This window comes from Geotrypetes seraphini, chromosome 2 (genome assembly GCF_902459505.1).
Source record: "Geotrypetes seraphini chromosome 2, aGeoSer1.1, whole genome shotgun sequence".
Classification (NCBI taxonomy): Eukaryota; Metazoa; Chordata; class Amphibia; order Gymnophiona; family Dermophiidae; genus Geotrypetes; species Geotrypetes seraphini.
In genome coordinates, this window is record NC_047085.1 from 399,571,867 (window position 1) to 399,585,918 (window position 14,052).

A 14,052-nucleotide genomic window follows, 5' to 3' on the forward strand; every position below is an offset into this window, starting at 1 on the left:
GTAAGTGGCTTGCATAGGGTCACAAGGAGCAGCACAGGATTTGAACCCACAACCTCAGGGTGCTGAGGCTGTAGCTCTTACCACAGTGACACACACTCCCCTCCCTTCCTTCTCACTGCAGCTCCTTATAATTCTGGGCAAATGACTTAACCCTCCATTGCTTCAAATACAAAATAAGTACAGTGGAACCTCGGTTTGCGGGTAACGCGGTTTGCAAGTGTTTTGCAAGACGAGCAAAACACTCAGCAAACTTTTGTCTCGTAAACTGAGCACCGCCCCGATAAACGAGCACTTACAGCTGCAGGAAGCGCCGCTTCAGGGGGATTCCTCTTCCGTCCGCCGGCCAGCCTTCCACCCCGGGTGCCTTCCGCGTGTTGGAGAGCCTCTGTCTGAGTCCACGCAGCCGAGTGCCATCCCATTTGCACGTTGCATATGACCATGCTCCGTCGACACACTAGTTATTTTGTGTCTTTGAAATTTGTAGCCTCCTCACTATTTTGATCAATTTGACTATATAGTGCCGATGGTACAAACAGTGCTATTGTTGGCGTTTTCCCTGATGAAGCTCTTCTGAATGTAATATGAGCGAAACGGAGATCTTCCGTTGTCAAGCACATTTGGTGAAGCTAAATACTTCATGATTATATTTTATAGTGGGAGAGTATCGCTTAACAAATGAAGATCATTATATAAAATAAGACCATTAAAGTATTTAAAACATTGAAAATATTGAAAATATAAATATTTGAAAAGAATTGAAAGAAAAAATTGAAATCAATTAAAAAGGAGAATATATGGGACCAATGATAGCTCATTTTGTGGTTATTAGCTTGAAACATATATCAAGCTTATAGCTGTGAGCGCTTGAGATCCCTAGTACCTCTCCATAGCACCCAACTTGGGTTTATATTGACTTGTGGTTTAGCCAAGTATCTAATTATGTAAACCAGGGGTGTTCAACCTTTTGGCTTCCCTGGGCCGCATTGGCCGAAAAAAATGTTTCTGGGGACGCACAAATGCGCAAATGCTGCAGCAAGACAGAGGAGGGAGCCGGCAAGACGGTAAACACCCAGGGGCAGCAGAGGAAAACACTGCATTGCCCTCAACTGGGGCTGCACAAATTACTTCACGGGGCTGTATTAGGCCCTCGGGCCACAGGTTGGACACCCCTGATGTAAACCGAATCGAGCTCCTATTTTTAGGAGATGATTCGGTATATAAGATTAAGGGCTCCTTTTACTAAGGTGCGCTAGCCTTTTTAGCACACGCACAAAATTACCACGCGCTAAACCGCACGGTATGTTTCTAGAATAATGCCAGCTCAATGCTGGAGTTAAGGTCTAGCGTGCGTGGCAATTTAGCGCGTGCTATTCTGCACGTTAAGTCCCTAACGCATCTTAGTAAAAGGAGCCCTAAGAATTAGATTAGATTAAATAATATGTAAACTGCTTTGATTGTTGTCAGCCTAGCTATCACTACCATTCAGCATTTTTAGTTGGCATTACGTATGTCAGCGAGGCCTCTGGGAAATTATATCAATCTGACTCTGGCATGGGAATGCAGATAGACTCTGTGTGCAGGGAAACTGTTTTAAGTAGCCCTGATTGATATATTTTAAGTTTCAAGTAGCCCTGATTGAATCATGACTAGCTAAAAGGTGTTAATGTCTGATTAAGAGGGTGCTTAGGACAATGGCCTGCTTGAATGGGACAAAGAAGCCAGAGGCTAATCCCATCACCATGCTTGCAGATATCACACCCTCCTTAGCAATTACATTAACCATTGTTTCAAACAGTTTACAAATTCTAAACAGAAAGATACTGGGACATACAATATTTTCTTTATTCAGAATAAGATTCCAAGGTATAAAAGCCTGCTCTCTACTCTATCAATCTATCTCTCTTTCTATGGATCTATCAATCTATCTATCAATCTGTGGAGGAGAGGGGTCTCAACTCTCCCTCTCTTTCTCTGTCTATCATTCCCTTATCTATGGAACACGAAGCTTAGACCATCCCCCTTTTCTCTCCCTCTCTGCCTTTCCCTGAAACTTCACGCTTCCTTCTGGACTCTGTAAGGCAGCGAGACTGCTTTGCTCTCTGCTTAAGTGTAATGCTCTCTGCTTAATTGTAATGCTTATAAATATTGATTTTTTTGTAAGCCTATTTCTAGAATATATTCTTTATATAATCACCTATGGCTGTGCTTTCTTTATTCTACTTCCTGGTGAGTCATCTGTGAGGGAACTGAACCTGGGACCTGGCGTCTGTCAGTGCGCATTTCACTTAACCCCTACCACCATACATTGGGGGGGGGGCTACTAACCAAAACTGACAATTGTAACCTCATCCATATCCCGCAGATGCAATTGCTCGCAGTGCTTTGAGACTGAGCACAACGTTGTTCGGCAAGCTTTCAGATATTAACTGAGAGAATTCCTCTTTAGTTTTTGCAAGTACATTGGCGCCATCTACTGGATTTTACAAGCTCACCCCTGAGGAAGGCTTTTTCTTAAAAGCCGAAACACAGACTGTAGTGGGGTCCAGCACAAAAGGATTAAAGACTCTCTGATAGACTTGCATTATTTCTTACATATGTTTTAGCTGTTTATAAGTTTTTAATAAATTGATTGCCCTTGTGGCTGATGCACTGTGTCCTTTCCCCACTTTTTCTTGTTTTTTTAATTGTTATACGTGGGGTTGCATTTTCCTTTTTGTTATGAAATAAGGAGTATGCGTCTTGTCACAGTCACCATTGGGCAGCAACAGGTTGAAATGGTACTGGGATCTCTCCTATCTCACTTCTAAACTACTAGGTGTACTCCCCAGTAGGTGCAGGGGGTTGGTAGGAAGGTCAGGTGGTGTCCTTCATGGGAGACGGTGTTGGTCAGGATTCTGTTATGGAGAAGGGGGGATTGTTGATGAAGAGATTATACTAAAGGGAGCAATTATGGGGATCGGTATGCTGATCAAAGGTAGGGGAGTGTAGACATGCAGCGTTAGAGATATTTAAGTGTTAGATATATATACAGTAAAACCTTGGTCTGTGAGCATAATTCGTTCCAGAAGCATGCTTGTAATCCAAAGCACTCGTATATCAAAGCAAATTTCCCCATAGGAAATAATGGAACCTCAGATGATTTGTTCCACAACCCAAAAACTTTAATAGAAAATACTATGGAATCCTTTTACAAAGGCCGTTAGGGCCTTAACGTGCGCGCTAGCCGCTACTGCCTCCTCTTGAACAGGCGGTAGTTTTTCAGCTAGCGCATGCTAGAGCGCGTGCTAATCCGGTGCGTGCACTAAAAATGCTAGTGCACCTTCGTAAAAGGAGCCCTATATGTACTCGTATTGCTAGACTTTGCTTCTTTAGAACAGTCACTACACTCTTGCAGCGTCAGAGAGAGAAGAACCATCGGCTCAGTTGTGATGTGTGTATACTGTATGTACTTGTATTGCAAGACGTTGCTTGTATATTAAGTTAAAATTTAATAAAATGTTTTGCTTGTCTTGCAAAACGCTTGCAAACCAAGTTACTTGCAATCCAAAGTTTTACTGTATATATATATATATATATATATATATATATATATATATATATATATATTTCTCTAGGCAGATTCTAATCATGCTGTTGCCGCTACCTGTATTATTTCTGCTGCCTTGCCACTCTTGTACTTCCAATGGGGTGGTTTGACCCCAATCCAAAATGTTTAAAAAGATAAAAACATCTCTTTTGCATCCCACATGTGCTTTGGGGTAGTGATATCACTGCTGATTCTCATTTGTGCCTTTTTATTTGTGGTTCTCTGCTAAAAGCATGAAAGGGATACACTACAGCTTATGCAGCCCTTTCCCTCCTGTTCTCTGAAGGCTACTAAAAAGATAGAAAGAGAAGGGCAAGGTACTAAACAGCAGTCCCCAAGTCCGAGGATCAGATAGTTTCTTCAAAAATTGCTGTCACGCACAACACTATGTTGCCGACACCTAAGTCTAAGTCCTCCTCTATTTTCCTCTCCTCTGCATCTCATACATCTCAAGTTTCTCTCTCTGAAACTTCATCTATCACCAAACAGTCCATATCCTACCTCACCTCCTCCATTTGTCATGATCCTCCCCCAGCTTTTTCATTTTTATCGTGTCTCTGCTCCTTTCCTCCCCCCCTTCTACCAATACCTCAGTTAACCCAGTCCCTTCCATATCTTCATCTTTTCCTTTCTTAGTATCTTTCTTACTCAGCCTGCAGTTCCAGTTCTCACAACAGCAGCAGTTTCTCTTTGACAGATAGCTGACTAGGCTCTGCTGGTCTCAGCATTGGCAAGTGCTCTTTGGCATAGCTGAACTTTCTCTTCAGTAAGTGGGTTGTTTTTTTTTCCTCCTTAGCTAGAAAGGTAGCTCACAGCCTGACCATATTGTCTAAATTATTTCAAGTAATAGGTCTTTTGTTTTTAAAAGCCAAAGCAAGATTAAATGCTGTTGAGTGACATACACAAGCTGGCTCCCTGCTTATTATTAGGAGAGTGAATGATTTAGATTACAGGGGCAGGCAATTCCGGTCCTCAAGATACACAGGCAGGTCAGGTTTTCAGGATATCCATAATGAATATGTATATACCAACCACTTAACACAGAGCTAATTATACCATCTATATAGCATTATATATATGTATATGATATTATGGTATAATTTATTATATAAGTATATAAAAAATAAACATTTGAAATTTAAATTAATAGAGTTTTAATAATAGCGAGTGTTCAATGAATATGTATGAGATGGATTTGCATGCACTGCCTCCTTGAAAGAAAAATTTTGTAAGCAGTGAATTGTTAATTTCTTCATATTTTATTTACGATATATGATCATTAAAATGTCTATTGTGAATTGAGCAATAGCTTCTTTGGATATTGAGAATGCATATTTATTGTGGATATCCTGAAAACCTGACCTGCATGTGGCTCTCGAGGACCAGAATTGCCTACCTCTCTTCTAGAATATACACTGGGTATACTCCTGATCTACTTCTATATTCTTTTTAGTGCCTATTTTTATCTTTGATTTCTGCAAGATATGAATAAGGGCATTCTTTTTCCAACATCTTTTTCCCATTTGGAAAAATGTTTAGTAGTTAGTCATTAAAGGCCTTAAGGGAGGCTTTTATGAAGCTGCTATAAGCACCAATGCATGCTTATTGTAGCAAAAAATTGCTTACTGTAGGTACACTCGGGCTTCTTGCAGTAACTATTGAATGTGTACGCGCTACCCACAAGCTAAAAATGACATTTTATTTGGGGGGCAGAGAGTAGGCGTGTTCTACATTAATCAGTTAGCTCATGGGCATTGCCTCACGCTAACCAACAGAGTTGTCCAAGTCAGGAAAAAGATTTTTGATTTGATTCAAATTTGTTAATTGAATTGTTGTTGTTTTTTTTAATTCAATACAATTCGATTCACTTTCTATGACACGGCTTTTTTCCGCTAGCAAAAATTTTCTGTTACATTACCCTGATGGTTTGATGCAGGTTTAGTATGCGAGTCCCTACTGCCTACAAAATGGGTGGTGGTAGGGGCTCATGTGCTAATGGGAAAATGAGCATGGAACCATTAATATAGAAAATAGAAAAATTGGCAATTTTACCCTAGCATTAAAAATGGCCTTTCTGTGGGAATGACTTGCATAAGGACACAATAAGGACACTTTTTACCATAGTTTGGTAAAAGAACCCCTATGTCACAAGCACAAAGAAATTGAACATAAGAATAGCCTTACTCGGTCAGACTAAAGGTCCATCGAGCCCAGTAGCCCGTTCTCTTGGTGGCCAATCCAGGTCACTGGTACCTGGCCAAAACTCAGAGTAGCAACATTCCATGCTACCGATACAGGGCAAGTAGTGGTTTCCCCCATGTCTTTCTCAATAACAGACTATGGACTTTTCCTCCAGGAACTTGTCCAAACCTTTCTTAAAACCAGCTACGCTATCCGTTCTTACCACATCCTCTGGCAACGAGTTCCAGAGCTTAATTATTCTCTGAGTAAAAAAAATATTTCCTCCTATTGGTTTTAAAAGTATTTCCCTGTAACTTCATCGAGTTACAGGTTCAATTTTTCCACCCTACTGGAGGACAGTATAGCCTAATATGGGAGAAATGATATCCTGCACAACAAAGCTGCACAGAGGCAGACTCCTCAGGCAATAGCCATATCTCAGTCCAGGCATGATGAGGGAATGAGAGACAGAGGTCATGAACATATAGGGTTACCAGACATCTGGATTTCCCCGGACATGTCCTCATTTTGTGGGCATTTCTGGGGGTCTGGATGCCTTTTCAAAACCAGTTTTGAAAAGCCTCCTCTAAATCATGTCGGGCAGGAGAAAATCCATGCATGAGCGGATGAAACGCCATGACGTCACACGCATGCATGGATTTCCTCCTGCCCAATGAGAGAGAGCAGGAAGCCGGGGGGGGGGGGGGAGGGACTGGCGCGGGGCTAGGGTGGGATTGGGGGCGGGACTGGGTAGAACTGAGTGGGCCTGGGGTTGGGTCTAGGGCAGGGATCTCAAAGTCCCTCTTTGAGGGCTGGAATCCAGTCGGGTTTTCAGGATTTCCCCAATGAATATGCATTGAAAGCAGTGCATGCACATAGATCTCATGCATATTCATTGGGGAAATCCTAAAAACCCGACTGAATTGCGGCCCTCAAGGAGGGACTTCGAGACCCCTGTTCTAGGGGGTCCGGATTTTACTATAGCAAAATCTGGCAACCCTATGAACATAATATAACAGCTCTTATACTACATTCACTTACTAAGATAAGTGCACATCACCCTAATTTATTTAAAGATTAAATTCAGGAAAAAGCCTCAGAAAAGGAGCCTACGCAGTCTTGTCATAGACTGAAGTAGTCTGTAGTTTTGTATCGCTCCAAGCTCCAGTCATTGGCCCCCCCAAAACCTAAATATATTGTTTATTTTCAATTTATTCAATTTATTTTATAGGCTTATATTTTTTTTTTATTTTATTTATGATTTCTTATCACTTTTTCATTTAAAAACCATTACACAGTTATTTACTAAACTACTGTAGATTTCATTACAAAACATATGAACATAGGCAGGAATTCATTAGGAAACACTGAAAAGTGAGAAAAGAGGCAGGAAGGAAAGGAGCCAGTGATAAGGTTGGAGGGGTGACAGGTTGAAGAATCCAGTGGCGTACTTAGCATATGTAAATCAACACTTTCAAATGGTGACTACTAAGTATGTAGGACAGAATGGCAGCCATCTTTTTTGGACTCTTTTGAAGCGGTAGTTTCCGCTCTCTTAAGACTGATCGGTTGGGTCACACCCTGATGCAACTTGTCGGTGAAACGCTGGCCTCCGTCGGTGTGCCGATCAGTTTAAGATAAGTGGTTTTTCCTCTATCTATTAGTTTATACATGTGAAGCACAAGTTTTTTGCTCAAATAACTCATATTAATGAAGGTTTTGCCTGTGAGGTTACCGTCTAACCACCTTGATATCCACCTTTGTGGCGGTGGGAGGACCTCTTTCTGAGGCTTTTTTCCTTCTTTTTGAGCATATTTAGAGTTGATACTTGTCTCACAGATATTTTTCTGCAAAACTTTATTACTATTCTGTCCTACATACTTAGTAGTCACCATTTGAAAGTGTTGATTTACATACATTGGTTTTCAATACATCTGTGTTTCTATAGCTAGTACTTAGCATATGTGACATCCGGGGCCCATCATTTGTTGACACCCCCTTCATCTATATGAAAAACATGATTTTTAGTAACAATCCACATATCGCACAAGAAGGAAAAGCCAACTTCTTACATACTGCAGTGAGCAGGAGAACATCAATACACCCATTGTAAAACTAAACAAGCCAAACCAGTAGATTGATTCTGCACAGTCGATGCTAACAGAGAACCGTGTCTTTCATACACACAGAGCACAGAAAACACCTTCGCCCAGTATGGAATATGTCATCACAAACTACCCCCTCCCCCTTTTTACAAAATGGTAGTGCGGTTTTTGGCACTGGCCACAGCGTCACAGCTTTGAAGCTCATAGAATTCCTATGAGCTCCTGAGCTAATATCGCCACGGCGGGTGGGATCTTGCTGTACCTCCCCGTGGCTGCCAGCTCTGCTCCAGAACAAGGAAGTGACGTTGGAGGGGGGATGGACTGGAAGCCACCGGGAGGTACAGAAAGGTCCCTCGATGATTCAATTTAAAGTTTACCGGTGGGCTGGCTGTGTACCCCTTTAGGGCGTGCACCTGGGGCAGAGCGCTTCCCCACCCCCTGCACCCTCTTTGGTTCGCCACTGGAAGTATCTAGAATTCTACTATTCAACGGCTCCCCCTTCTGCTTCTATTCCTTTCTCTCCTCTCTTCTACCTTCCAAAGTATTTAGATCAATGCTGTCTTGTTAAAATGTTTATTTTATTTTTATTTTTCCTCTAACTCTACTTTTCACTTCTCTATTACCCTCCAGGTACTTTAGTTAGATTGTGAGCCTTCGGGACAGTAAGGGAATTTTTCAAGTACCTTTCTTATTTCTAATCTTAATGTATATTTTCTGTAAACCGCTTAGAACCTAACGGATGTAGCGGTATATAAGAAATAAATTACATTACATTACATTACATATTTCCTGTGTTTTCTGTGTGTTTTCCTATTTTTAGTCCTGTTCCTTTCTGTTGAGGAGAACCTGTATGACTTCTGATCTAATAATTCAATAGACCTGAATTCAGTATTTCAGGACATGCAGGCCAATATTATTTACAAGATTCCCACAATGAGTGTACATGAGATGTGCATGCATTCAGTATCTTTAGTTTATATAAAAACGTATCTAGTTTTCTTTATCTGGATTTAGCTCACACTTTTTCAGTAATAGCTCCAGGCAAGTTACATTCAGCTACACAAGGTATTTCCTAGTTCCCAGAAAGCTCACAATCTAACCCCCCCTCCCCCCCATTTTACAAAACCACGCAAGAAGTTTTTAGTGCTGGCTAGTGTGCTAAATGTTCTGCACTGCTCTGATGCTCATGAGACCTCTATGAGTGTCAGCGCAGCATAGAGCATTCAACACACCAGCCGGCGCTAAAAACCTCTTACATGGTTTTGTAATAGGGGGAATAAGTTAGCAATGGTGTCAATGGAAGGTTAAATGACTTGATTGTGTGGTGCAGTGGTTAGAGCGACAGCCTCGGCACCCTGAGGTTGTGGGTTTGAATCCCGCACTGCTCCTTGTGACCCTGGGCAAGTCACTTAATCCCCATTGCCCCAGGTACATTAGATAGAGTGGGAGCCCGCCAGGACAGTTAGGGAAAAATGCTTGAGTGCCTGAATAATTTGTAAACCGCATAGAATTGTAGAATATGCGGAATATAAATTATTTAAAAGAGAAAGAAAGATTAAGGCCACAGAATGCATCAGTGGGATCCGAACTTTGGTTTACCTGGTTCTCACCAGCATACAGCTATAACCATTAGGCCCAGCAGAAGAAAAAGGCAGTGCTGAAGGAGAAATTGGCCAATCAGAGGACAAGGTGGGCCTGCCAGAAGAGGGGCCAGTGGGAGAGGAGAAAGCAGACAGCCAACCACTCAGACTGGTGTGAAATTTGAGCAAATTGAAGAAAGACAGAGAATCCCTGACTAGCAAAAATAGTCAGCACCAATTGGACACCAGGGAGAAGAACCCCAAGGGAGACTGGGAAGAAGAAGGGACCAGGAAGCAGGGCAGCGATGAACCATGCTGAAGGAGTGAAGGAGAAGCTGGCTGAGAGGAGGAAGAGGAAACACAGACAAGCCTGGGCCAGAGCATAGCTGCAGGAGGGGAACTGTTGAGAGACCAACCAGTTGCAGGGAGAATGCTAGAAGAGGTGAGCCCTAGGAGACACTGAAGTGGGAGAGCCTAGTTGGAAGAGGGGGCTGGAGGAGGGACCTGCATGAGAGGAGGAGAGCTGCCTAAAGAGACAGCTGCACAAGAGGGGTGGACCTGGTCACAGAAACCTCGCACTACAGGAGAGACAGAGAGTGAGATGCTGGGAGCGGAGAGAAGAGCCACGAAAGAGACCCCTGCGTGAAGGAGAAAAGAAGGCCCAAGTTTGCTCCAAACAGTCTCCCCCCTCCTCCTGGAAACTGCTTGTAGCCCTCCCCTCAAGAACTGTATTTGGAGCCTGCCTGCTGAGACCTCTTTCAGAGCATGCCTTTGGGGGTTGGGGGTAGTCATCCAGTGATTACAGTGAGCCTAGGACAGATGGGAAGAGTCTGCCTGAATGTGAGCACAGAAGCCGTTGCTGTTGGGGGAAGGGATAGATAGGAAACCCCAGTTTCTTTTTTTTTTTCTTTGCATCTAGTTAGCCCCTTTCTTCTGTCAGATCCTTTTTTTTTTTTTTTTTAGATTAGAGTTTTCCCTTATTGGTTTGTTGTCGGCTAGTGTAGTAGGTGATCCAGAGTTTCTGAGCCAACGAGCTGATTCTAGGGCCGGTGAGGACATAGACACTGAGGATCATGGTACCCAATGCAAGACAGCTGCAACATTTCCAGAGACTTTCTTAGACTGCTAACATTGTGTGCACACTTATTTACTACAGTAGGCTTCATTTATGACTTGAGTATTTGAAGTAGTGCTAAACTGATTGCTGAGAAGTTAATCAGGCCATTGAACTGTTGCCAATTCAGAGGTGTAATCTGTAACATCCTTTTGCCTGTATTTTACCCTATAGTATTAACATCTTGTATTATCTAATTGTACCAATTGCTACCTATTTGAAGAGCTTACCTGCTCTTCTTCTATTGTTATCTAATAAATCTTACAATTCTTTTTCTTGTTGAATCCCTTGGTTATGTGAAGTTATTTAGGTACCGTGACACTTGCACCAACTTAAATCTAGAGGCAGTTATACCACTCCATCAACAAGGGGTCCACAATAATGTAAACCCCTGCCCAAGAGAGCCAACTTTGGCACATAGTACTCACATTAACTTGTGACTGTTCAGACATTCAGGCCCTGATGCACAAAAGTCTGCTGTACATGTATGACTGCTTGTAGCCTGTCTTCCATGCAGAGCAGCTCAGCCTCTAATGCTCAAAAGGGTTCTTGAGGGCTTTTACCAATTGCCATAGTAGTCACCAAGGGCCAGATGCACTAAACAAGATCAGTAAGACTGCATGGATCTGCTCTGATCCAATTTTGGGCCAATTCTAAAAGAGTTATTGATGCACTAAAAATTTTGCATGCAAATGATTCACAAGGAAGTTTGTTGTAATCCCTGTATCCTGTCGGATTGGTCATTGTGAGAGCGACTCTCATACATGCGCAGAGCTGACATGGAAAGTCCAAACAGCTGAGAGGCAGGGGAAGCCCTAAAGCAGCCTCCTGCCACTCAGCTGTTCAGAGCAGAAAACCTTTTTTTTTTTTCTTTTCTTTCTTTAACGGGTACATATGCTATATGTGTGTGTGTGTGTTACACATACACAATATCTGCCCCTTTAAAAAAAAGAAAAAAGCCCCCCCATGACTACTCTCCCGATCCTCCCCCTCATGCCAGCAAAAATCGACAGGATGGTTGCCCCACCGTGCGTGAGAAAATTGGTAGGATGGATGTCTACTCCCTCCTGCCAATGGAGGCCCCCTGAACCATCTCTTACCATCCCCCTTCCCCCCAAAAAGCAGGAGGGATGCCCACTTCTTCCTGCCACCAGATGCTTCCCCGAACCTCCCAAACATGATTCACTGAGGAGGAAAGCCATGCCATTTTGGATCGGCAGGCCTTGGAGCTGGTGTAATTGTGCTTCCCACCCCCTCTGATAAAGGTACCGAGGGGGCGGGGGATTCAAGAAGCATCCATTGGCAGGAAGGAGTGGGCATCCCTTCTGCCTACTTTCTCTCGCTTAGGGAGGGGGGCAGTTCCAGTTCATTGGGGAAGGCCATCATCAGTGGAGGATGCATTTTTCTTTTTTTATTTTTTAATGGGGCAGATATTGTGCATGTCTTAGGATATTTTATATAGACGGCTACAGCGGTATTAGCTCTGACCCTCTTTGGAATTCTGTGCGCGTCAGAACTAATACTGCTGTAGCTTTGCAAAAGGAGCTCTAAATTAGCATACAGTACCAACTGAATATCACAGTGAAACGGCAAAGGGCTCTATAGTTAGGCAAATAAAAAAGGTGAAAGTGGGCAACCTTAAAAATGACCCCAGAATCATTAAAAGAAAATCCTGCTCTTTTACTTCTGAGCCACATTTAGGCAGTACATAAACTTGATAAGTTCAATTTGATCAAAAACCATATCTTTTATGTCATGTGATAAACTGGCATAGTTAGAGGCATCGTTCATAACTGCATCAAGATCATTAACAGAATGCTTAGTATATATTGACCCATATCAGTATTTAAATCTTGTTTGTTCAGGATTGAATGTGATATACTGTTCAATTCTGAGCTCAGAATTTCAGACAAGATCTTATAATCAATATGTAATAATGAAATGGACCCATACTTAGTACATAAAGTATTCTTCTCTTCCTTGAATATCACTAATATTATAGTATTGTAGAAGGAGTTGGAGACCTTACCCTTCATGGTAATTTTATTAAAGATTGCTAATAATTTTGGAGGCAGCTAATCTCTCATCTGTTAGTGCAAATAGTTTACCTGCAGAACTGTACAATTACCTTACTGTTCTTTCTTCAGGCCAGTAATCACTCCACTTATTTCATCTAATTTGAAGGGCCTGCTATTACAGTTTCTAGAAATGGCATCCAAATTAGATCATTTGACTCCAACCATTGCTTAAGTTCATCTTGCAAAGTGGATAACTGAGAGTCACAGAGGATCCTTTGAAATCTAGAAAAATACAGTGATCAGACTTGTAGATATCTACATGATACTCATTTTTAATTTCTGGCTGATTCTTAACTCTTTTTATCTGCCACAGTAATAATTTACCAGGCATGTTAGAAACTTTAAATATATTGCATTCAGTTGATTAAGAAACATATCTATCAACACTCTAACTCCCCCTTCACAATAATGAGTCTTCTTAAAATGGCATCATCTTTTTTTTTTTATGCAACTCCCCAAGCTTCTTTAATTCGGTATGTAATATATCAAGTTTAGTTTGTTTCTGTTTTTCAATGCAAAGATAAAAAGGTAATACTCTTGCACTTTAACTTTGGTTGCATCCCACAATGTAAGCAAAGACATTTCCTTACTGTAATTAAATTTTGGGCATTCCTCCCAGGCAGCAAATCTCTTTGGAAGGAAAAGCCTGTCTAGGTTCTTCTGGGAAGATCAAAGGAGAGTAAATGGTAACAAATTTGATATACCACTGTTGGTGTGGTACAACCACACTATCTGTGTTCTTAGAAGGCTCACAATCTTAAATTTTGTATCTGGGGCATACGGTGAAGCTACTAAGTAAGCAGATTTAAAACAAACTGGAGAAAATATTTCTTTACACAACGTGTTATTAAACTTTGGAATTTGTTGCCAGAGAAATCAGTTAGCATGACAAGAGTTTAAAAAAGGTTTGGATAACTTCCTAAAATTGAAGTTCCTAGTCCATTATTGAGATGGCTTGGGGAAATCCACTGCTTATTCCTAGGATAAGCAGCATAAAATCTGTTTTTCTACTTGGGATCTTGCCAGTTACCTTTGATCTTGGTTGGCCACTGTTGGAAATAGGATACTGGGCTTGATGGACCTTTGGTTTGTCCTAGTACGGCAATTTTTATGTTCTTATGAGGGTCTTTCCAGGGTCACAAGGAGCTGCACCAGGAATCTAGCCCAGTTTCCCAGGTTCTCAAACCACTGCATTAACCATTACTCTTCCACTCCACATCAAAAATTATGTGTCCTGTCTTCCTCCTCTCCCTTCATCTCCAAGATATTGACGCAGGTTCTCTTATGCTTCCATGATTGTTGTAGTTATCCGAGACTTACCGTGTCTGAGTAAGTGGAACCAATGTTTCAGCCATTATGCTGTGGCATTCTTCATACCCTGAAGAGAGCAGAATTACAGGGATACCTT